The sequence below is a fragment of the Rana temporaria genome, chromosome 5, assembly GCF_905171775.1.
Source record: "Rana temporaria chromosome 5, aRanTem1.1, whole genome shotgun sequence".
Classification (NCBI taxonomy): domain Eukaryota; kingdom Metazoa; phylum Chordata; class Amphibia; order Anura; family Ranidae; genus Rana; species Rana temporaria.
In genome coordinates, this window is record NC_053493.1 from 342831969 (window position 1) to 342855620 (window position 23652).

Sequence of the window (23652 nt, forward strand, 5' to 3'; positions counted from 1 at the left end):
CGCTGCTGTGCAGGCCAACACCGCTGCAGTGCGGGAGGAGGGGAGAGTTACCCGCCGTCATCAGCGGAACACCACCACCCGCCAAATGCGGATGTTGGCCCAGACCAACACCATCCTCGCCCGCCTGGCCAACGCCATGGAGGGCATGCAGCCACCACCTGCGAGGAGTCTGGAAGTAGGGGTTGATGCTCCTCCCCCCCCTCCATCCCCACCCCATGCCTCCTCCGCACCACGGAGATTGAGGAGCCGGAGCCGGGGCACCCTTGGCCCAAAGAAGAAATAAAAGAAATTATATAATTTGAACAATTATTATATGCTCAGAATATGAGTTTTATTTTTTTTTATATATGCTCAGAATATGAGCTTTTATATTTATTTGTAGTCCCTACACACGGTGAGGAGTGTATACTACAGTGTGACTGGTGTGTGAATGGGGGGGGTGGCACTCCTGCTGGAAAAGGGGTGTCACCCTCTGCCATGTGAAAGGTGTATGAATGGACAGCAACATAATTGGAGCATTGACGCGGCGTTGCTGCTCCCTAATACCATGGGGTATTGTTGGGTCTAATCCAATTTGGGGTGCATGTGTCGTGTGTGTGCTAGGGACTACAGTGGTGTGCATACATGCATTATACTTGTGACAAGATCAGGGTGTGTTTAATGTGCAAAGAGACGTTCCACAAGACCATTCCGGATTGCTCTTCCCTCAGAAGATCCGGTAGTGTTTATTGGGGGGGGGGTTGCGTGGTTCGGGGGTAAGGTCATTGCGTAGCTCAATGTGCATGCCCCTTCTCTCAGCAAAATTGTGGAGAATACAACATGCCCCGATGATTTGGCACACAAAGTTGGGTGAATACAACAGGGTCCCCCCTGATTTATCCAGACATCTGAATCGAGATTTAAGGATGCCAAATGTGCGCTCCACCACCGCACGGGTACGTGCATGGGCTTCGTTAAATCTTTCCTCTCCTGGTGTTTGAGGGTTACGAAATGGGGTCATCATGTGAGGTCCCAGGGCATATGCAGAGTCACCTGGAAGGGAAAAGACAGGAGGATGTTAGTCATGCATGTGCCCCTTGTGATGTCTGCATCATGGGGGGGGGCAGTCATACCTGACACCCATGTCACTCACCAATCAGCCAGCTGTCTCCATACATGTTCTGGTCAAACTCGGTTGGGATGGGGCTGTGTCGGTAAATAAAACTGTCATGGCTTGACCCTGGGTGTTTGGCACGGACATGCCATATGAGGCCATGTGCATCCACAATCACCTGCACATTTATCGAATGCCAATGCTTCCTGTTGCAGTAGATATGCTCGAGGTGCCGGGGGGGCGTAGTGCCACATGGGTACAATCTATTGCACCCACAGTGCGTGGGAATCTGGCTATTTCATAAAAATCACTGATTGCCTTCTGCCGCAGGTCAGCCGTGGTTGGTTTGATAAATTGTGTGCCCATGCGTCTGAGTATTGCAGGGATCACTTGGTGCACACACCTGCTCATGCTGGATTGGGACATCCCCGCCACCATTCCACCTGTGCGCTGAAATGAGCCACTTGCCAAAAAATGAAGGGTTGCCACTACCTTCACCAGTGGCTGCACTGCCTGTCCCCGATGGGTCGGGCTGCTGATGTCATCCTGCAGGATTGTTACCAACTCAAGGATGACTTCAGGGCTGAAGCGAAACATGCGATACACCTCATTATCACTCATATCAAAAAGGTTGTAGCGCCCTCTGTAAATCCTCTCCCGTGCCCTCCTACGAGTCGGCTCAGTCAATAGAATATCAAGAACCATAGCTGCCCCTGGCATGTTGGTGCACAGATGTGAGGTCCCGAAAATGTGGGTGCTCTGCTTGTTCAGCTCGTCTGTCTAGGTGCTGCTGAAGTTGCGCGCTCCTGCAGCTGACATGTGGCCATCTTTTGCTAACTTGCCCCTGCTTTTAGCAGGAGCAAGTTTGCGCGGGGAAAAAAGCTTGCGTGCTTCCAGCGCAAGATGCGCATCACACGCGCATGTTTCTGAATCATCGGCAGTACCTAATTTGCATATTCGCTGAGGGAATTACATGGATGCGCAAGTTTCACCCCGCGCAAAATTGCGCAATAATTGCGCCGGAGCAGCGAGGCTGCGTGCGCGGGAAAAAGGCAGAATTTCAGGCTTAGCTGGTTTACAGAATCAGCCGCAAATTTGCCTGGGAGCAAATCAGTACTTGCGCGGCGCAAATCACACTTGCTCCCGCGCAAGTGCTTCTTGAATCTGGGCCATTGTGTTTAATGTGTTAAAATAAGCAATTTAAACTAAGAGTTTAATACCACGTTACATTCAGAACTGTTGGTTTATAGCACAGATACAGGAAAATATTATAGAGCCTTTTATTTCAAGCGTCATACAGTTTGGAATAAGTAGCACTACATTTTTAGTTTGTATTAGTGCTATAAACTAGAAATTTAGAATGTAAAGGCCAGTGGGATTTAAGGAAATATCTAGGCTTACCACTCTACTTCGTCCTTTATTACCTCCACCCACTAATTTACTCACTGCCCAGGAGATTGCTAATCACTTCAAAAATAAGATTGAGATAATTTGTCTCGATATCTCCACTCTACAGATATCTCCCTCACTACTCCTTGTCCTCCTGCACAATCAATACTTTCCCTTTTTTAACCCAGCTACTATAGAGGAAGTCACTAAACTTTTTTCTAACGCCCACCTAACCTCCTGCCCCCTGTTCCTTCTCAAATACTACAGTCACCATCTGGCTCTATCCTACACTCTTTAACTCATATCTTCAACCTCTCACTCTCTACTGGCATCTTCCCCAACCCTCTAAAACATACGCTAGTCACTCCCATACCAAAAAAGGCCTCACTGGACCCCACCAATCTTAACAACCTAAGACCCATCTTTTTACTCCTATTTGCCTCCAAACTCCTTGAATGTTTAGTCTACAACTGACTGAGTGACCACCTCATTGAGAATAACCTTCTTGACCCCCTTCAGTCTGGATTTCGCCCACAGCACTCCACAGAAACTGCTCTCCTAAAACTCAATAACGACTTACGAACAGCCAAAACCAATGATCATTATTTCGTACTCTTGGTCTTGGACCTTTTCGCTGCCTTTGATACAGTTGACCACCCACTCCTCCTCAAAAAACTAAATTTGCTTGGTCTCCATGGCTGTGCTCTCTATTGGTTTGAATCTTACCTATCTCACTTCAGTGTCACTTACAACTCCACTTCCTCCTCTCCAACTCCTCTTACTGTTGGGGTCCCCCAAGGTTCTGTCCTTGGACCTCTACTATTCTCGATGTACACGTCCTCCCAAGGCTTCCACTATCATTTATGTGATGATGACACCCAAACCTATTTCTCTGCCCCTCAGCTCATCCTATCAGTCTCCTCAGGCATCACCGATTTACTATCAGACATATCGAGCTCTTAATATTTACTCCCCCACGTGCCTCTTCCCCTGACTTCACTGTCAATATCAATGGCACATCTATCAGTCCGTCCCCACATGCCAGGGTGCTAGGGGTAACCTTAGATTCTGAACTGTCCTTTCAGGCCCACATCCAATCCCTGTCCAAATCATGCCAACATTTCCAGAATACGCCCCTTTTTAACTAATGGTACCACCAAGCTTCTAATTTATTCCCTGTTTATCTCTCGCCTTGACTACTGCAACTCCCTCCTCATTGGATTACCTTTACATAGACTATACCACCTTCAGTCCAAAATGAATGAAACTGCAAGACTCATCCACCGTACCAACCATTCAGTGTCCTCCACCCCTCTCTGCCGATCCCTCCACTGGCTTCCACTCATCCAACAAATACAATTAAAAGTACTAACAATAATTTACAAAGCAATCCATAACTCTGCCCCCAGCTACATCACTAACCTAGTCCCAAAATACCAACCAAGCTGATCTCTTCAGTCCTTCCAAGACCTCCTGCTCTCAAGCTCCCTTGTCACCTCCTCCCATGCTCGCCTCCAGGATTTCTCCAGAGCTTCTTCCATCCTATGGAACTCCCTACCACAATCTGTCCGTCTGTCCCCTAATCTATCCATCTTTAGACTATCCCTGAAAACCCTTCTCTTTAAAGAAGCATATCCTGCTTCTAACTAATACACTGTTTTGCTTCCTCCATCAGCTCATCCCCCACAGCTATTACATTTTGTATCAATTGACCCTCCCTTTTTAGATTGTAAGCTCTAATGAGCAGAGCCCTCTGATTCCTCTTGTACCAAATTTTAATGTAACTGTAATGTCTGCCTTTATTTTGTTAAGTGCTGCGCAAACTGTTGGCGCTATATAAATCCTGTATATTAATAATAATAATAATTATATGTATGTAACACCCTCTATCCTAAAAGGAGGGCTAATGGCTTATTTCTGGCATTTGTGATGGAATGAGATATGCAAATACCTAAGAAAGCTTTATTGCACTTTGCACTGGTTCAATGGAAGGCATTTTGGTTATTTTCAGCCCACCTTACCATAATCTGATAATTCTATTACAAGTACCTGAATTTTGCCTTTACATTACATTTCCTTTATTTACTGTACATCTGAGCTCCAACTGAAAAAGGGAAGGCCTGCAATGTAAGCCAGTGAGGGCCTTATTATTTTATAAGACTTGTGATGGTGAATTTAAAAAACAGACACACAAGCACTCAAAGTTGACAACCACAGATGGCAATTGAGTTTGGCATGTTTTTTCAGCATTACCGCAAAAGAAATGATGTGGAAACATGCTTTGCGTTTATGCCATAATCCTCTTGTGTGCAACTCAATCCCCTTTAATGTTACTGATTGGCTATGACTTTGAGTTAACACATTTACAGTCACTTGTTCACAGAAGCTACATCCTATTGAAAACTAAGCACGCGTCTTATATACATTGTTAATGCCGTAAACGTTGTCCCTGCATGTATTCACACTGTTGGAATGATGTGTGAAAACTACAGCAAATCCCTCATTCTGATTGGCTGCTCCAGATGACACCTACCTGTTTTCTCAAGTTTTCAGGAGTCAACTCATAAAACTAACATCTAAAGTTGCACCCTTGAGCAGGAGTAGACTTGCTAGGTCTAGAATAGTTTTGAAATTAAAGCTGATATCTGGAGTAAAAAAATATTGTCTTAATATAGGCAGGTGTATTCGTTCTTAAATCTTTGTGTGCTTTGTGTATTTCTTCCAGATCTGTGCAGTCTTCCATCTTGGAATGACACTGCCATCTGAGTATCCAGCATTGTCAGCCTGATCCACAGGCAGGTGGGATGAGGAGGAGAAGCAGGCCTATTACGAGTCCGCACTCGTGGAGATAAGTCCCATTGCATTTTATTCATGTGAGTGCATCTGCAATTTGGCTACTCCTGGGGTCCCGTGTTGCAACGTTATTACACCAATAGGCTGCATGTCCTTTGCTCTGTTTTACATGTACTGTCATCATCATAGCCACAGAGTGTCCCACTCCCCGGCGCCCGCGTCATTGGATTTGATTGACAGCAGCAGGAGCCAATGGCTGCGCTGCTATCAATCTATCCAATGAAGAGCTGAGGGCAAAGATCGGGCGCGTTCACGACGTGGGACTTTCCAGGGCTTTACGTATGTATATTAATTGTATACAATACAGAGAACAGCTACTATGGGTTTTTTTTTTTTTATTCAGTTGCCTATTACACAGCTTACACCTTGTTGGATAGCAAGACTATACAGTAGAACCTTGGATTGAGAGTAACTTCGTCTGAGAGTGTTTTGCAAGACAAGCTATTTTTTTCATAAATTTTGACTCACAGCTGAGTATAAAAGGGAAGAGAGGTGCCTCTGAAGCCCTGTACACACGATCAGATATCTGATGGAATCTAATCTGATGGATTTTTTCATCGGATATCCAATGAAGCTGACTTTCATCAGTCTTGCCTACACACCATTGGTCAAAAATCCAATCGTGTCCAACACCGCGACGTAAGACCCTACGACGTGCTGAGAAAAATTAAGTTCAATGCTTCTGAGCATGCGTTGACTTGATTCTGAGCATGCGTGGATTTTTGACCGATGGACTTCCACACAGACGATCGTTTTTTTCTATCCGTTTTTTATCCATAAGAAACATTTAAAACAGGTTCTATTTTTCTTCACCGATAGATACAAAACCGATGGGGCCCACACGCGATCGGTTCGTCCGATGAAAACGGTCTATCGGTCTGTTTTCATCAGACAAACCGATCGTGTGTACAGGGCTTAACTGTAGTAATATGGTTACATTTAATGAAGGTACAACATTTAGCAACTCACATGGTAGATGATTAAAACAGGCACATCTAAGTGTGCAGGCATCCGGGGTAAAGCTGTCCACATAAACCATCCTCTGCACCACCATCAATGTCATCCCTTCCACGCTGTTCTCTACTAGCGATTCAAGTCTCACTTTCAGATTGATCTACTGCAAGGTAGTCTTCCCGGGTCACGATTGCAGACTGACAGCGAAGAGAGCCACCGGTGTGGAGGATGGTCTATGTGGCAGCTTTAACCTAGATGCCTGCATACTTAGATTTGCCTCTTTTAATCATTAACCATGTGAGTTTCTAAATGTTGTACCTTCATTAAATGTAACCATATTGCTACACTTGCTTACACTTTTAATACCCTGTAGCTCCTGCTGGATTTGGCTTCAAATCCCTTTGTGGAGGCTTCCATATGTGGATAGACATTTAATGGTTACATAACCTGGTCCCATTGCTATAATCTTTTTATATGGACTATAAACTGAAGGACTTATGAATAAATGGTTGTGCAACGAATCATCTGAGGTTCCATTATTTCTTATGGGGAAATTCTCTTTGATATACAAGTGTTTTGGATTACAAGCATGTTTCCAGAACAAATTATTCTCGCAATCCAAGGCTTTACTGTATCTTGAACTGGTCACAATGTCTGGTACACCTTTGCCTTCAAGGTAACTATTGGGTTCATCCACATTCTGTGATATGTACACAACAGAGGTTTTCCACTGTATATTGAGAAAGGTGGGTTGCTTCCACTAAAATATTGGCACATCAATACATATAATTTTATTGCAACTATTCAAGATATTTGATGGAGCTGTTCCAAGCAACAACTCCTTGTTTGTTCATGTCAAGATTCCACTTTCAGTTGTATATTAGTTACTTTCACATAATGATTGGATATATTTGTTAGAAGTATGCAATACAGATAATAATGAAGTGTTTCCACAGATTGCAACACTATACCGGGTAATCTGGCTCTCTTCATGGAATGGAAAGAATGCAAACTGACTTATATACCTGTAACCATAATGTTCACTTGGAGATTCATTATCTCACATATGCTCATTATACAAAAGTAGCAACAGCATATATGTAAAAAAGCTAATTGTATTTTTGAAAATGATGCTAAGTGATACCATTACTTATAAACAGCATTTAATGGCTGCATAAGTGATGATATAATTAAAAACGCTTATGCATTGCCTGAAAGCACTTAGCCAGCATGGCAGACTGTATGGGTATTTGAAACCACTTCAAAATCCCATTGTCATTATACAAAGCCAATATATCCTTCAGATCTGTATAAATTGAATTTTGACATAGTTGTCCAGTCAGCCTGTCACCACCAGGCAAAGACAAAGATTTTTCAAGAACACACTAACATATAGGTACTCAAATGTGTTTTAATGAGCAACACAAGTCAATGAATGAAGTCAGTCAGTGAACTGATAGAATGTATTCTGAATAATGTTAACTGCACTGAAGTCACAAACAGCATTGAGCTTACATTTATTTTATTTTTTGGGAAGGCACCAGATTTAGACATCTTCTCAAAAGTCTTCTAAAGAACAATGCAACCCTTTGTCCCTTGATTCTGCAATAGCCATACATGATTAGCCAACCAGACAGCCAGGTGCACAAGATGAATACCAGGGAACACATCTTACCATTGTATATCAAATGCATTTACTAAGAAAACCATTTAAAGTGATTGTAAACACATTTTTTTTTAAATAACAAACATGTCATACTTATCTGCTCTGTGAAATGATTTTGCACAGAACAACCCCAATCCTCTACTTTTTGGGTCCCCCACCAGCACTCCTGGCTCCTTCCCTCCTGTGGAGTGCTCACAGGGTGGGGCTAAGCTCCGCCCCCACTCCCTCCTCACTGTCAGTAATTGGCAGCAGAGGGAGCCAATGGTTCAAATTGCAGTCTCTGAACCTATGAGGAGGGAGAGAGTGGAGAGATCAAGTATTAAGATTGGGCAGGTAAGTATAATAGGGGGGTTTAAGGGGGATAGCTTTTTAACCTTAAAGTGGTTGTAAATCTTCAGAAAACAAAACAAAAAAAAAGGCCCTGCAAGACAAAGGCATATGCATAGCATACTAGCTTATTATGAATTACTTACCTTAGATTACAGCCCCCACAGCGGTCCTCGTCCCCCCTTCGGCGGCGACATCTCTCCCGGGGGTTACTTCCGGGTATAGAGGCTTCCGGCTAATCACAGCTGCGATGACATGCGTGGGAGCCGCCAGTAACGGCGCACAGACTGAAGCAATGGCACATAGGTGTCATTGCTTCAGTTTGCCCCAGTGAGCATGTGCCGATAACATCGGCACATGCAGGGGACAGGGGATATCTCCTAAACCGTGCAGGTTTAGGAGATATCCTGGGTAGGGATGAGCCGAACACCCCCCTGTTCGGTTTGCACCAGAACCTGCAAACAGACTAAAAGTTTGTGTGAACTTTAGAACCCTGTTAAAGTCTATGGGACTCAAACATTTGAAATCTAAAGTGCTAATTTTGAAGGCTAATATGCAAGTTATTGTCCTAAAAAGTGTTTGGGGAACTGGGTCCTGCCCCAGGGGACATGTATCAATGAAAAAAAAAGTTTTAAAAACGGAAGTTTTTGGGGGAGCAGTGATTTTAATAATGCTTAAAGTGAAACAATAAACGTGAAATATTCCTAGAGGGGTGTAAAATATGCCTGTGAAGTAGTGCTTGTTTCCTGTGCTTAGAACTGTCCCTGCACAAAATGTAATTTCTAAAGGAAAAAAAGTAATTTAAAACCACTCGCGGCTATAATGAATTGTCGGCTCCCAGCAATACAGAGAAAAGTCATTGGTTAAAAAAAAACAAATGCAGGGGGGTCCCCCCAAATTCACTTACTAGGCCCTTCAGGTCTGGTATGGATATTAAGGGGAACCCTGCGTCAAATTAAATAAAAAAAATACGTGGAGTTCCCCCAAATATCCATACCAGACCCTTCAGGTCTGGTATGGATTTTAAGGGGAACTCCACCCCAAATTGAAAAAATGGCGTGGAGTTCCCCCCCCAAAAAATCCATACCAGACCTTTTATCTAATCACGCAACCTGGCAGGATGCAGGAAAAGAGGGGGGACGCGAGAGCGCCCCCCTTCTGAACTGTACCAGTTCACATGCCCTCAACATGGAGAGGATGCTTTGGGGGTCTGTGACCCCTCAAAGCACCATGTCCCCTTGTTGATGGGAACAAGCGTCTCATCACCACAACCCTTGCCCCATGGTTGTGGGGGTCTGTGGGCAGGGGGCTTATCGGAATCTGAAAGACCCCTTTAACAAAAGGGACCCCCAGATCCCGCCCCCCCATGTGAATTGGTAATGGGGTACCCCTACCATTTCACAAAGAAAGTGTAACAAATTGTAAAAAAAAAACACAGACACTGTTGGGAAAGTCCTTTATTAAAAATAAAAATAAATTAAATAAAAAAAAGATTCCAGCGGTGGTAATCCACTCTCGGTCTCCGCTCCAATGCTGTCGGTATCCTGCGATGGGTGATCTCCTCTCCAGGTTCCAGCGATGAGAAGATCTCTAATTCATCCATGTCCAGGATCCAGCGATGAGATGTCCACAGCGCAGCGCATCCTGTCTTCACCAGAGACACCCTGGGAATAATGCGGCAGGAGCCAGTGACAGCTCTTATGTAGCTGAGGGCGAGGCCACCCGTCACATAACTTTGTCCCCCTCTGACGCAAGGGGAAACCCAGGCTTTCCCAGTGACGTGCGGGTGACCCCGCCCCCTCTGATGCAATGGGAAACCTGCGTGAGCTCTACCTGTGTGTCTTCCCGGCAATCGGCAGGTGATGGCAGACATCCATTGGCCAGTAAACAGCAAAGTAACTATGAAAAAAAAAGCCATACCTAAACTTCAGCTTTATATTACTGTACAACTAGATTAAAATTGATCTAGGTAGTTCACATTCAAAGTACCCTGTATTGCAAAATAACTTTACTGAAATTTAGAGAGAAAAATATGTATAATAACATGTAAAGCATCCTTGCCAAAATACTTTCTCTTAAGTAAAAACCTCAGTGTAAATCATGTGGAGACATGGATTTCTGTAACGTGCCATTTTTTCCCATGCTTAAAACAACTTCCCGTCTGTGCTGTGATACAATTAAAGGAACCAATTTCTTTATTATACCTATTATCTACCCATTCCAAAGAGAAACTTTCTTCTTGACAAAAGTAGTGATATTCAATCCGTCCCCAGTGCATGTACAATTGATCAAGTTCTGCAGTGTATAATGATAAACAGAGAAAGCCTATCCCCTAATTGTGGTTTCCTTCAGGTGTCTGCTCGGGGTTTGTGGGAAGGCTGGATAGGCAGCAGTGGTTAAGTGTTGTGATTCTGCCACTAAGGACTTTTGATTGTTCATTCCCTGAGGAGATTGCAGCAATACTTATGCCCATGCAGATATGCTTATGCAGCTAGGAGCTCTGGCTTTGTTAAATATTTAAGATGCCCTCACCAAACCTTCACCTAAAATTAGTATTTCCATCTGCTTTTACTCGGATCTGCACATGAGTGTTCTCTTTCGTTACTGCTTACATTACATGGTTTGGAATTAATATCCTTTATTTCAGCTTTTCCTTTCCAAAAGATGCTTTATATATAGATTCTTGGTTGTAAAATACTATTGTCTACCATGACCTTACTGACTGCTGTATTATGGGAAATGTATTATAAAAGAAGCTCAGGAATTAATTTCTTTAAAAAATCATACTTACCTTGGCGGATGCAGCATCGGTCCGATTCTTCATCTGTCCCCTGCCAGGTTTCTGAGACGGAGAACCGAGCATTCTAACATCGCTGATCACTTGGTTCTCAGAGCTCCGTGAGCAGAGAGCTGCTGACTGTCAGTCACCGCTTTCTGCTATGGCCCCCTATACCCCCTCCACTTGCTCACTGCTGGGCTGTAGAGGGGGCTGGAGGGGCTGGCTCAGGTTCTCAGTGGCTTGCTGAGAGGCTGAGCCAGGTGCCAGTATAGGGTTGTGGATCCCAACTTTATTGTGTTGATCTTGCCCAGCCTGGACCAGCTCTGTGACATCAGCTGACAAAGTTCTTCAGCCCCCTGTAAGCTGAAAACAGAACACACTATACTCCTGTGATCCATAGGAGAAGTACAGCCAAGTGAGCTTCTTTACAGCAATCCTGTACTACAAAAAATATATAGGCTGCCTAACCCGATTCCCTTCTGAAAATACTAGTTGCCTTGGTTGCCAAAACTGGCTGAATCACAGAATGAGAACAAAAATGCAGCAAGTGAAGTCAGACCTTTTCGATTTACATTTGTTTTAGGTCAATGATATTTAAATTACCAAAGCCACCGATCAGCATGACTGCCAGGCAAATATAAACTTTAAACATTACAAGAGAAGTATGACCAAAGATTTTTTGGTCATACTTCCCTTGTGGGTCACAGGACACTGACATGTGCACTGTTATGACCCAAAATCAGGCAGAAAAGGCCCACTATCAGCTGATGACACCAAGCTGCTGCAGTCTCTGGATGTATCCTGTGATACATTTGCCTATATGTGTCAGTTTACTGCTCCCTGCTAGCCAGGTTATTGATGTGCTAATGTCCCCTCACTATTTCTAAAGGTTAATTGATCTATTGTGTTGTGTGAAGGAGAGCTGGGTTTAAGTGGCTTGTGTTAATTATTCTGATTGCTCCATTGTGGTAATTATCTCTCTATATGCGGGGTCGAGCGGTCTGGTTGATGTATTCAGTACAGCTAGTGCTCAGCGTCATTGATGTCATTGTCTAAAGAAAATGTGTTTTCAGCATCGGCCCCGTCGTGTCTACCTACTCATCTGTATGGAAGCCCCAGTGTGAGGGGGGCGGAGATTTGTCATTGTAACAGTTTTGGAAATGACATATAAGCTGTGTGTTATAACATTAAAGTCTGTGTTGTTCAAGCAGTAAGCTTGTCTCATGTGTGGCTTTCTGGGCGATTCCAGGGATATCCCTCCTCGTGAAATATTGGGGTGATTTTCGTTATGGGAAGAAGGGAACGTTGACGGGGATATCATACCGATACCGTCACATATCCCTATAATATAATGCACCCATATGTCTGATCGGCAGCTGGCTTAGCCTCTGAGAGCCGGAGGCAGCTTCTCCTCCCCCCATCTCCTGGTTGGCTTTCAAGTGAGCACTGGAGGGGCAAAGTGGAGAGCAATGACTGGCAGACACTGCTCTTTGCTCAGTAAAGACAGAGAAGTGTGTAATCAGCAGTCATGTAACCGCCCAGTTTTCAGTGTTTGAGCCATCAGGGGAAAGCTGCAGCATCACACCAATGCTGCAACCATCTAGGTGAGTACTAATGTTTTTTTTGTATACTGCACTTCACCTTTAATCTTACCTTTTAAATGAGGGTATATTTCATATAATTGGTATTATACTTCTAGCTAAATTATGGCTCCCTGACCAGCTCTGAGATTCATATTTTTCTGAACTGCAGAATGGTAGGGTCCTTCTTCAAGTCACCATGTCCTCACCAGGTGAAGGGGAAGTTTCCAATTGTTGGGGTCTGCACAGGGTCCTCTGTGGATGTGGGGTGACATCACAACAAGGGGCTACATGAAAGATTCCATGGAGGATTGCATGAACGTGAATTCAAGTAAAAAATACTTAAGATGAAAGGTTTTAAAGAACGAGTAAATGGGTATGAGTGGGGTGAGTGAAGGAATAGGGAGAAGAGCAGGGGCGTACCTAGAGCATTTGGCACCCGGGGAAGATCCTATATCTGGCATCCTCCCAACTTTACATTTTGATACAAGAGATAATCAGAGACTGCGGACATGATACAGGAGATTGTCGGAGACTGCGGACATGATACAGGAGATGGTCAGAGACTGGGAAGAGATGGTCAGAGATCACTCTAATCCTACGCTGGATTTTTAAGGTTTCAACTCACAGGGAAGAGAACACCTGTAGATCAATTCTGATTTAGAGTGTTTTCCTGCACCCAACCCAGTCTGTGTAAAAGATGTTGCTTTTCAAGGTCAGTGTGACAGGGCCCAGGGCAAAGCTGCTAAACACTCTGCTGTATCATTTGTGGCTTACCCAGTACAGGCTCCAGTGTGTAGGAAGGTCAGTTAGCCCAATATAGAGCAGCCCACCTTTCTGTGAGTCCTGCCTTTCTGTGATGTCACTGCATGCCCCACTCCCTGTCCAAGCCCTTGTTAAGCCTGCCTGAGTCCTGAGTCCTGCCCGACAAGCCTACCTGAGCCCAGCCTGCAGTTCCAAAGTTGGCGTGCGGCCATATTTTTTTTAAGGGCGGTCGCTGCTCCACCTGCAGATACCAGATCGGGAACCTGTAGCAGCCGGGCAACCCTGGCCCACCAGGCAAGGGCCCAGTGTACCCTATGGCCAGTTCAGGCCTGCCTCACAACCCTAAGCTGTACTGGCCTGACATCCTCCCCAGTGTGCGGCACCCGGGGTGGATATTTAAATAAATATGTTATACTTCCCTGCTCTGTGTAATGGTTTTGCACAGAGTAGCCTGGATCCTTTTCTTCTCTGGTCCCTTGTTGTGCTCCTGGCTTCTCCTTCCTGCAGGTTGTCCCCCACAGCAAGCAGCTTGCTATGGGGGCACCCAAGCAGGTACGCTCCCGACCCACGGCTCTGTGTGTCTATTTACATATAGAGCTGCAGTTTGGCCCTGCCCCCTCTATCTCCTTATTGGCTCATTGCCTGTGATTGACAAAAACCTGCCGAAAACCAATTAGGAATGTGAGTCCCTGGAGAGGCAAGGCTCTTGTGGACGTCACTGGATCAAGAGAGGGTTCAGGTAAGTAATAGGGGGGGGGGGGTCTAGGGGGCTCCTGCATACAGAAGGTTTTTAACCTTCATGCATAAAATTGTTAGTTTACAACCACTTTAAGATAAAAAAAACTTTTGACTTTAGAACCACTTTAAATGTTTTAATTAGTTTAAGACTGAACTTTTGGGAATAAGTGAAATACACAAGTAAAACACAAACTTTGGGCCTATTTTATCTGAGAATATATTAGTAATCCTGTGCAGCCAGGATTTATATCCAGGAATCCCTGCCAGGCAACATAGTCAGGTCATAACAGCCACTGCAACAATAGCATACCTTGGCTTGGAGTTTCAGGAACTTACAATAGTTGCATAAAAAAATCTCCAAAATTTGTACATAATGAGCAGGGCCCTCTCAGGCCCCGTACAGACGAGGGGACATGTCCGATGAAAACAGTCTGCAGGACCGTTTTCATCGGACATGTCCGCTCGGAGATTTCGTTCTGATGGTTGTACACACCATCAAACCGAAATCCCTGCGGACAGACAGCGCGGTGACGTGGCGGTGACGTTGACGCCGCCACGTCCGCAAACCAGGAAGTAAAATACTTCCATGCATGCGTCGAATCCATTCGATGTATGCGGGAGATTTTTGTCCGCTGGTTAGGTGTACTAACCAGCGGACAAGTCGGACGGACGGGTTTCCAGCAGACAAGTTTTAAAGCCTGCTTTAAAACTTTTGTCTGCTGGAAATCTGTCTGCTAGGCTAGGCACGGTCGGATCTGTCCGCTGAAACTGGTCTGCGGACCAGTTTCAGCAGACATGTTCGGTCATGTGTACGAGGCCTAAGGCCTCTTTCACATGGGACAGATCCGCGATGATCCGCCCCGTGAACCTCCGCTTGCTCAGCGGGGATCGCTCCGTTGATCCCCGCTGAGCCGGCGGATGACAGGGCGGTCCCCACACACTGTGCAGGGACCGCCCTGTCAGATCTCCGCTTTCCCCTATGGGGGGATCGGATGAACACGGACCGTCTGTCCATGTTCACCCGATCCGCAGACGGATGGAAAAATAGGGTTTTCCTCTGTCTGCAGAATCGGAGGATTGCGGAAACGGGTGAGATCGGGTGTCCGCTGACACCCGCATTATCATAGGGACCAATGTATGTCCCTTTTTCATCCGTACACGGATGGATAAAAAAGCGGACATACGGTCCGCCCGTGTGAAAGAGCCCTAATTCCTCCTGTATTGGATTGTACTGTAAATGTACTGTCTGCCCTCATGTTGTAAAGCGCTGAGCAAACTGTTGGCGCTATATAAATCCTGTATAAATATATATATATATATATATATATATATATATATAAATATATATATAAAAAAATAAAATAAAAAAAATAAAAAAAAATATGTGTGTATATATATATATATATATATATATATATATATATATATATACATATACACACACACATAAACAAATAAGTATATTCTGTATATGTTTAGATCTGCCTCATATTCAGCTTTTAGGACTGTCATAGTCGGGTTAGGTGCGTCCAAAAACTTTATGACTTTTCTGCTACAGTAAAGTGCTTAGAACAGGTTGCCTGTCAATTTGTAAGTAATTAGCCTGCATTGCCTCAAGCTGTGTTCCAGTCATCCTCCTGTGCGGTTCTTGTTGTTTGTTATGGAACCTTCAAGCGCTTTATTGCAGTAGTAAATATCCACACTGTCATATTTGGTGTCTGTGTGTCATCTCTGTAAAGCAGGCACAAATCACAGTTCAAGTGGGTGGCAGCGGGCATGAGCAAAGTTGCCCAGGCTGTCAAAAAGCCTGCCTAACATGTATGGAAAGATGGCCTTACATCCTTTATACACTCAGGCTTCTTGTTAGTTCAAGTCTAGCACTGCTTTATCCTGTACTTTGGGTCTTCTGTATTCATACATAAAACACAAAGTCCTAGGTGACACGCTCTAGAAAGGTATGACGATATGCTCATATGTATGTAAAATATACTTATTTTGAATATTATAAAGATCATACAAGTACAGTGTTATCATCACCAATTCATTTGTGTTATCTAACTAGCAGGGAAATGTGTCCTTTCACTATGTGTACAGTATAGTTTAAGATGAATATATAAAAGAGATTAATATGTATTTGCAATAAACATTATAGTGTTGTTAAAGTGGACATTTTGGGAAAAATAAAAAACATCATATATGCTGCAGTCTGTCACTGGCACAGCACTTTTTGGTTTTTCGAGACCCTTACGTAACATAATTGAATTATGTATTAAAGTGGTAATAAACTTTCCCTGTTAAAAAAAAAAAAAAAGTGGTAATAAACTCAGGACCCTGCATTCACTATATCTGGTCTCCCACAGTACACAGAACATGGAAATGCAATTATTTTAGTTAATATAAACTAATAAATACCATGTTTTCATCAGCAGTCAGAGCACTCTTGTGACTTCTATCAGTGTCTGCTTAAAGCTTGTAGGAGGAGTTTTCATTCTGCACTGACTGTCCTATCAGGATGCCGGACCCCATGCCCCTCTGTCTGGACAGTGCTGATTGGCCTTGTGCTAATCACATGTAGTCTCCCAAGAAAATACAGCTCTAGTAATACACACCAAACTGAGCATGTGCAGCCTGTATCCTGGCTCTGTATTATCAGGAAATACACTATATTACCAAAAGTATTGGGATGCCTGCCTTTACATGCACATGAACTTTAACCACTTAATCACCGCCTTATAGACGAAAGAAGTCTACAAGGCGGTTCCTTAACTCTGGGAGGACGTCCATGGACGTCCTCCCAGAATCGCGCCCCCCTGGGGCGCGCACACGGGAATGTCCGTGACCGCCGGCGCATCACGGATCACGGTAAATCGCCACTGATAGCGGAGGTCTACCACGTGATCGCTCCGTCCAATGACGGAGCGATCACTTGTAAACAAACCGGCGTCATGTGATGACGCCAGTTCCTCCCTCCCCTCTCTGTACCGATTGGTACAGTGTGAGAGGAGAGGGGGGAGAGCGGAGGCAGCAGCAGTGCTGTGGGCTGGATCTGTGACAATTGCAGTCACAGATCCAGCCATCCATCCCTCCCTGTGCAATACTCTGCAGCAATACCCCTGTGCAATTCTCTGCAGCAATATCCCTGTGCAATACTCTGCAGCAATATCCCTGTGCATTACCCCTGCCAATACCCCGCAAAACGCTGCCAATACCCCGCCATTACGCTGCCAATACCCCGCCAATACTCTGCAATACCCCGCCAATACTCTGCAATACCCCGCCAATACTCTGCAATACCCCGCCAATACTCTGCAATACCCCTCAATAACCCGCAATACTCTGCAATACCCCGCAATACTCTGCAATACCCCGCAATACTCTGCAATACCCCGCACATATATGAGGTCAGGCACTGATGTTGGACAAGAAGATCTGGCTTGCAGTCTGCGTTCTAATTCATTCCAAAGATGTTCTATCGGGTTGAGATCAGGACCACCCAAGTTCCTCCACCCCAACCTTGCTTATGCATAACTTTATGGACCTTGCTTTGTGCACTGGTCCAAATCATTTTGTGAAGGGGGTATTATGGTTGTTTTTTCAGGGGTTGGGCTTGGCCCCTTAGCTCCAGTGAAGGGAACTCATAAGGTGTCAGAATACCAAGACATTTTGGACAATTCCACGTTCCCAACTTTGTGAGAAGAGTTTGGGGATGGCCCCTTTCTGTTCCAACATGTCTGTGCACCAGTGCACAAAGCAAGGTCCATAAAAGACATGGATGAACAAGGTTGGGGTGGAGGAACTTGACTGGCCTGCACAGAGTCCTGACCTCAACCCGATAGAACACCTTTGGGATGAATTAGAGTGGAGACTGCGAGCCTGGCATTATCATCCAACATCAGTGCCTGACCCCATAAATGCACTTCTGGAAGAATGGTCAAACATTCCCATAGACACACTCCTAAACCTTGTGGACAGCCTTCCCAGAAGAGTTAAAGCTGTTATAGCTGCAAAGGGTGGGCCAACTTAATATTGAACCCTACAGACTAAGACTGGCGTGCCATTAAAGTTAATGTGCGTGTAAAGGCAGGTGTCCCAATACTTTTCATAATATAGTGTATATTGGGGACAGTGGAAGGAGAGGATCAGAGAAGACAGGATCAAACTGTAAATTCACACAGTTTGCGGTCAAGGTTTTGGACAGGGTAGTTGTAGGGAAAGTTCAGCTGAGCTTTAATTCTCTTAACATTCTGCATTATATTGTATAATTATTATTATATGTATTTTTGACAATTGCCATGTTTCATGTAACTCATTAGTGTTATAAGGTCTCAGGTGTGGATGGAGAGCAGATGTGTTAAAATTGGTGTTATCGCTCTCACTCTCTCATACTGGTCACTGGAAGTTCAACCTGACACCTTATGGTGAGGATCTGAAAAAAAGGATTTTTGTTCTACATGAAGATGGCCTAGGCTATAAAAAGTTTGCGATTTAACAGGACAGGTTCCACTCAGAACAGGCCTTGTCATGGTTGACCAAAGAAGTTAAGTGCACATACTTAACGTCATGAGCATGTCATGAGCCCTATTGAGCATCTGTGGGGCATCCTCAAATGGAAGGGGGAGGAGCGAAAGATCTCTAGGGCCGCGTACACACGGTCAGTCCATCCAATGAGAACGGTCCGAAGGACCGTTGTCATCGGTTAACAGATGAAGCTGACTGATGGTCTGATGTGCCTACACACCATAGGTTAAATAACTGATCGTGTCAGAACGCGGTGACGTAAAACACAACGACGTGCTGAAAAAAATGAAGTTCAATGCTTCCAAGCATGCGTCGACTTGATTCTGAGCATGCGCTGCTTTTTGACCGATGCTTTTGCATACTAACGATCGGTTTTGACCTATCGGTTAGGCGTCCATCGGTTCAATTTTAAAGCAAGTTCTCTTTTTTTTGACCAAAGGATAACTGACCGATGGGGCCCACACACGATCTTTTTGGACCGATGGAAACGGATCTTCAGTCTATTTTCATTGGTTTTGACCGATCGTGTGTGTACGCGGCCTAACATTCACCAGCTTCGTGATGTCGTCATGGAGGAGTGGAAGAGGACTCCAGTGGCAACCTGTGAAGCTCTGGTGAACTCCATGCCCAGGAGGGTTAAGGCCGTGCTGGGAAATAATGGTGGCCACACAAAATATTGCCACTTTGGCCCAATTTGGACATTTTCACTTAGGGGTGTACTCACTTTTGCTGCCAGCGGTTTGGACATTAATGGCTGTGTGTTGAGTTATTTTGAGGGGACAGCAAATTTACACTGTTATACAAGCTGTACACTCACTACTTTACATTGTAGTGAAGTGTAATTTCTTCAGTGTTGTCACATGAAAATATATAATAAAACATTTACAAAAATGTGAGGGGTGTACTTACTTTTGAGAGATACTGTATATGTGTGTATGTATGTGTATATATATATATATATATATATATATATATATATATATATATATATATATATATATATATATATATGTAGCACTACCCCTGAACCCCTGAAGGAGCTGCTGGTTTGATTTGGGTGGCATGTTACCTCTATCTTCCCGCCGTCTAGGGTACTGGATGAGAGCTGTAATAAAGTCAATGTCCACATGACAGGTGTCTTTTCTGTGCTTTTATTACCCAGCCGGGTAAAAACTATAGAAATGGAAATAGGTGAAGGATAGAAAAAATGGAAATGACCGATTCAGGGTTAACTGGTACTGGAAACAGTCCTGCTTCCAACGACAAACTTCTTCACCACTCTAGGCAGAGTGGGTATAGTGTACCCGGACAGGCCTCTCTCACCAGCCTAGCAGCCAGAGTGTCACTCGTAAGCTTTAGGTTGAAGTCTCTGCCACAGACCCTCCTAAAGGTGGAGATAATCTCGGTCCAAAATCCTTCTCAACTAGATTCAGCACCCGGATCTCCTTCAAACAGCTTTAGTTGCGTCAGGAACTGATAGGCGATCATTGTCCAGCCTCTCAGATACGAAGTGTCCATCGATGAGCAGATAGGCCTCTCCTGTGACACCAGCCTTGTGCTCGTTGTCCCTCAGACAAGTTCTCCATTGATCGGCTTCCTCCTACTTTGGACGGACAGCACAGGACCACTTGCAAATTGTAGACTCAGTCTGCCTACTGAGTCTACGAGGTAGATTAATGCAACGTGGTCCCAGAGCCAGGAACACTGCAACACACACACCCCAGCCAGGAGGGCCACACACGGGGGTGGTGGTAGGACGACTGCCCAGGTGGAAGGCGGCAAGGCGACGACCCCTAACCAATGGCGTCTGCCCCTTAAATACCCCTCCCCAGCATGCACAGCAAGGCGATCAACCCTCCTGATTGGCTGCCGAGGAGAGGTATCCTCACGACCCTAATTCTACTGCTGCCACCTACCGTCCGGGGGTGCCTGAAGTCCCCAGACAGCAGCCGTGGACACACAGTACAGCCAGAACTGGAACAAAGGCCTCAAATCTAGCCAAATAAACATGATCAGAGTCAATTAACTCTCTGACCCCCTTCTAAATTTACAGCAGCACCTGCTATGAAAGTAGCCAGGCGCTATATATATATATATATATATATATATATATATATATATATATATATATATATATCTCAATGCTCCTTTTCTTCAGTGACATCTATATATGGACCTATCTACTCATCGCTTTAAAATATGGGCAGCACTGTGTGGTAAGCATTTCTGCCTGGCATCACAAGGATCATTGGTTTAAAACACAGCACTACCTGCATGGAGTTTCCATGTTCGCCCTGTGTCCTCTCTGGTTTCCTCTGGGTACTCCTACACTCCAAAGGCATGTTGGTAGGTTAATTGACTGCTATTAAGAGGTATTGTAAAGGTTTGTTTTTTATTTTCTAAATAGGTTCCTTTGAGCTAGTGCATTGTTGGTTCACTTACCTTTTCCTTCGATTTCCCTTCTATATTTTTTTTTTCTTTGTCTGAATTTCTCACTTCCTGTTTCTCCTCAGTAAGCTTGCCCCCATGTTCTGGCTGGGGGTTAGTAAGTCAGAACAGCTTACTGAGGAGGAACAGGAAGTGAGAAATTCAGACAAAGAAAACAAAGAAAACATTTTTTTAGAAGGGAAATCGAAGGAAAAGGTAAGTAAACCAACAACGCACTAGCTTAAAGGAACCTATTTAGAAAATAAAAAACAAACCTTTACAACTCCTTTAATGTATGAATGTGAGCGAAGGACCTCAGATTGTAAGCTCCTTGAGGGCAGGGACTGATCTGAGTGTACCATATATATGTAAAGCACTTCGTAAATTGAAAGCACTATTAAAGCACCTATAATAAATGACTATTTTAATGAACAACTGGAAAGAATTATATGAAATTATATGAAAAATGTTTGTGTACAGTAACTGTTCCCTTAGGAGGATTCCACGAGATGCTTCCCAGGTGTTCAGCCTATGGATTGGCAGTTAGGAATAACCAGTGTCCTGAAGTAACAATAACCGTGCTGATGTTGTGGCTCTGTAAAGTGTGTCGCTCCCTCTTGTTTGTGACCTAATATGTTGCATATAACTTATATTACTAGGACCTTGTATTAATGCTAACTAATATTGTTTAAAAGTGTATGTAACCCATTATGATAAAGTTGTTTTGGTCTGTTAAATATAAAGTGTTTGTTGTTTAATAAGAGCAAAAAATACCTGTTGATCTTACAAGAAATGTGCTGACTGTTATCAGATACATTGTGCTCAGCCATATTGATGGATTACAGAACCACACCCCTTTATGTTAAGTTGTCCTCATACAGGGGGAATAAGTGAGTGTTGCCCGCATGGGAAATGTGGTATTGACCAAACAGGTGTGAAAAAGAGCGTAAAAAAGAAAACTACTACAGCCATAACATCTAGAGATGACTCGGGCTGGGTTCACAATGCTGTGCTGTGATATGTTGCTTATTTGTTGATTTTTTTTTTCCCTGTGTGAGATGCAAATTTACAGTGATTTTACCGCAAATTTCAGGAGTTGGACACAGCTGCAATTGATGTTTTAGCCAATGGAAGCATGTTATCGTCTAATGTAAAAAAAAAGAGGTGTTAACTTCCTGTGTACTTCCTGTTTTTTGTGGAGAGTAGTGTGGTGGAATTCGCACATATCTGAACCAAGAATGCGATTCCAGAACGATTGACATTGATATCTATGGAGACTAATAGCCGGATTCAGGTAGGTGCGTGTATCTTTAAGGCGGCGTAGTGTATCGTATTTACGCTACGCCGCCCTAAGTCAGAGAGGCAAGTACTGTATTTACAAAGCACTTGCCTCCTAACTTACGGCGGTATAGCGTAAATGGGGCCGTCCGTGTACATATCCCAGTGTGCATTGCTCCAAAGTACGCCGCAAGGACGTATTGGTTTCGACGTGGACGACTTACGCAAACGACGTAAAATTTTCAAATTTCGACGCGGGAACGACGGCCATACTTAACATTGGCTAGGCCAACTATTTGTTGGAATAACTTTACGCCGGAAAAAACCATACGTAAATGACGTAAAAAAAACTGCGCTGGTCACACGTACGTTCGTGAATCGGCGTATCTAGTCATTTACATATTCTAGGCCAAACTCAACGGAAGCGCCACCTAGCGGCCAGCGGGAAAATTGCACCCTAAGAAACGACGGCGTAGGAGACTTACGCCGCTCGTATCTTAGCCTAATTTAAGCGTATCTGGTTTCCAGAATACGCATAAATTAACGCCAGCGTAGATTCAGAGTTACGACGGCGTATCTACTGATATGCCGGCGTAACTCTCTATGAATCTGGCTATAAATTCGCAACACAAAGCTGTAAACAATGCATTTTTATAGCACTTTTTGCTGTGAAAATGACAATGGTCCCAAAAATGTGTCAAAATTGTCCGATGTGTCCGCCATAAAAATCGCTGATCGCCGCCATTAGTAGTAAAAAAAAATTATTAATAAAAATGCAATAAAACTATCCCCTATTTTGTAAACGCTATAAATTTTGCGCAAAACCAATCGATAAACGCTATTTATCAAAAATAGGTAGAATAATACGTATCGGCCTAAACTGAGGGGAAAAACGTTTTTTTATATATTTTTGGGGAATATTTATTATAGCAAAAAGTTAAAAATATAGCATTTTTTTCAAAATTGTCGCTCTATTTTTGTTTATAGCGCAAAAAATAAAAACTGCAGAGGTGATCAAATACCACCAAAAGAAAGCTCTATTTGTGGGAAAAAAAGGACGCCAATTTTGTTTGGGAGCCACGTCGCATGACCGCGCAATTGTCAGTTAAAGCGACGCAGTGCCGAATTCGCAAAAAGGGGCCTGGTCCTTTACCTGCATATTGGTCCGGGTCTTAAGTAGTTAAAGCAGTTGTATAGTATTTTTTTTTTACTTTTATCTACAGGTAAGCCTATAATAAGGCTTACCTGTAGGTAAAAAGAATATCTCCTAAACCTGTACGGTTTA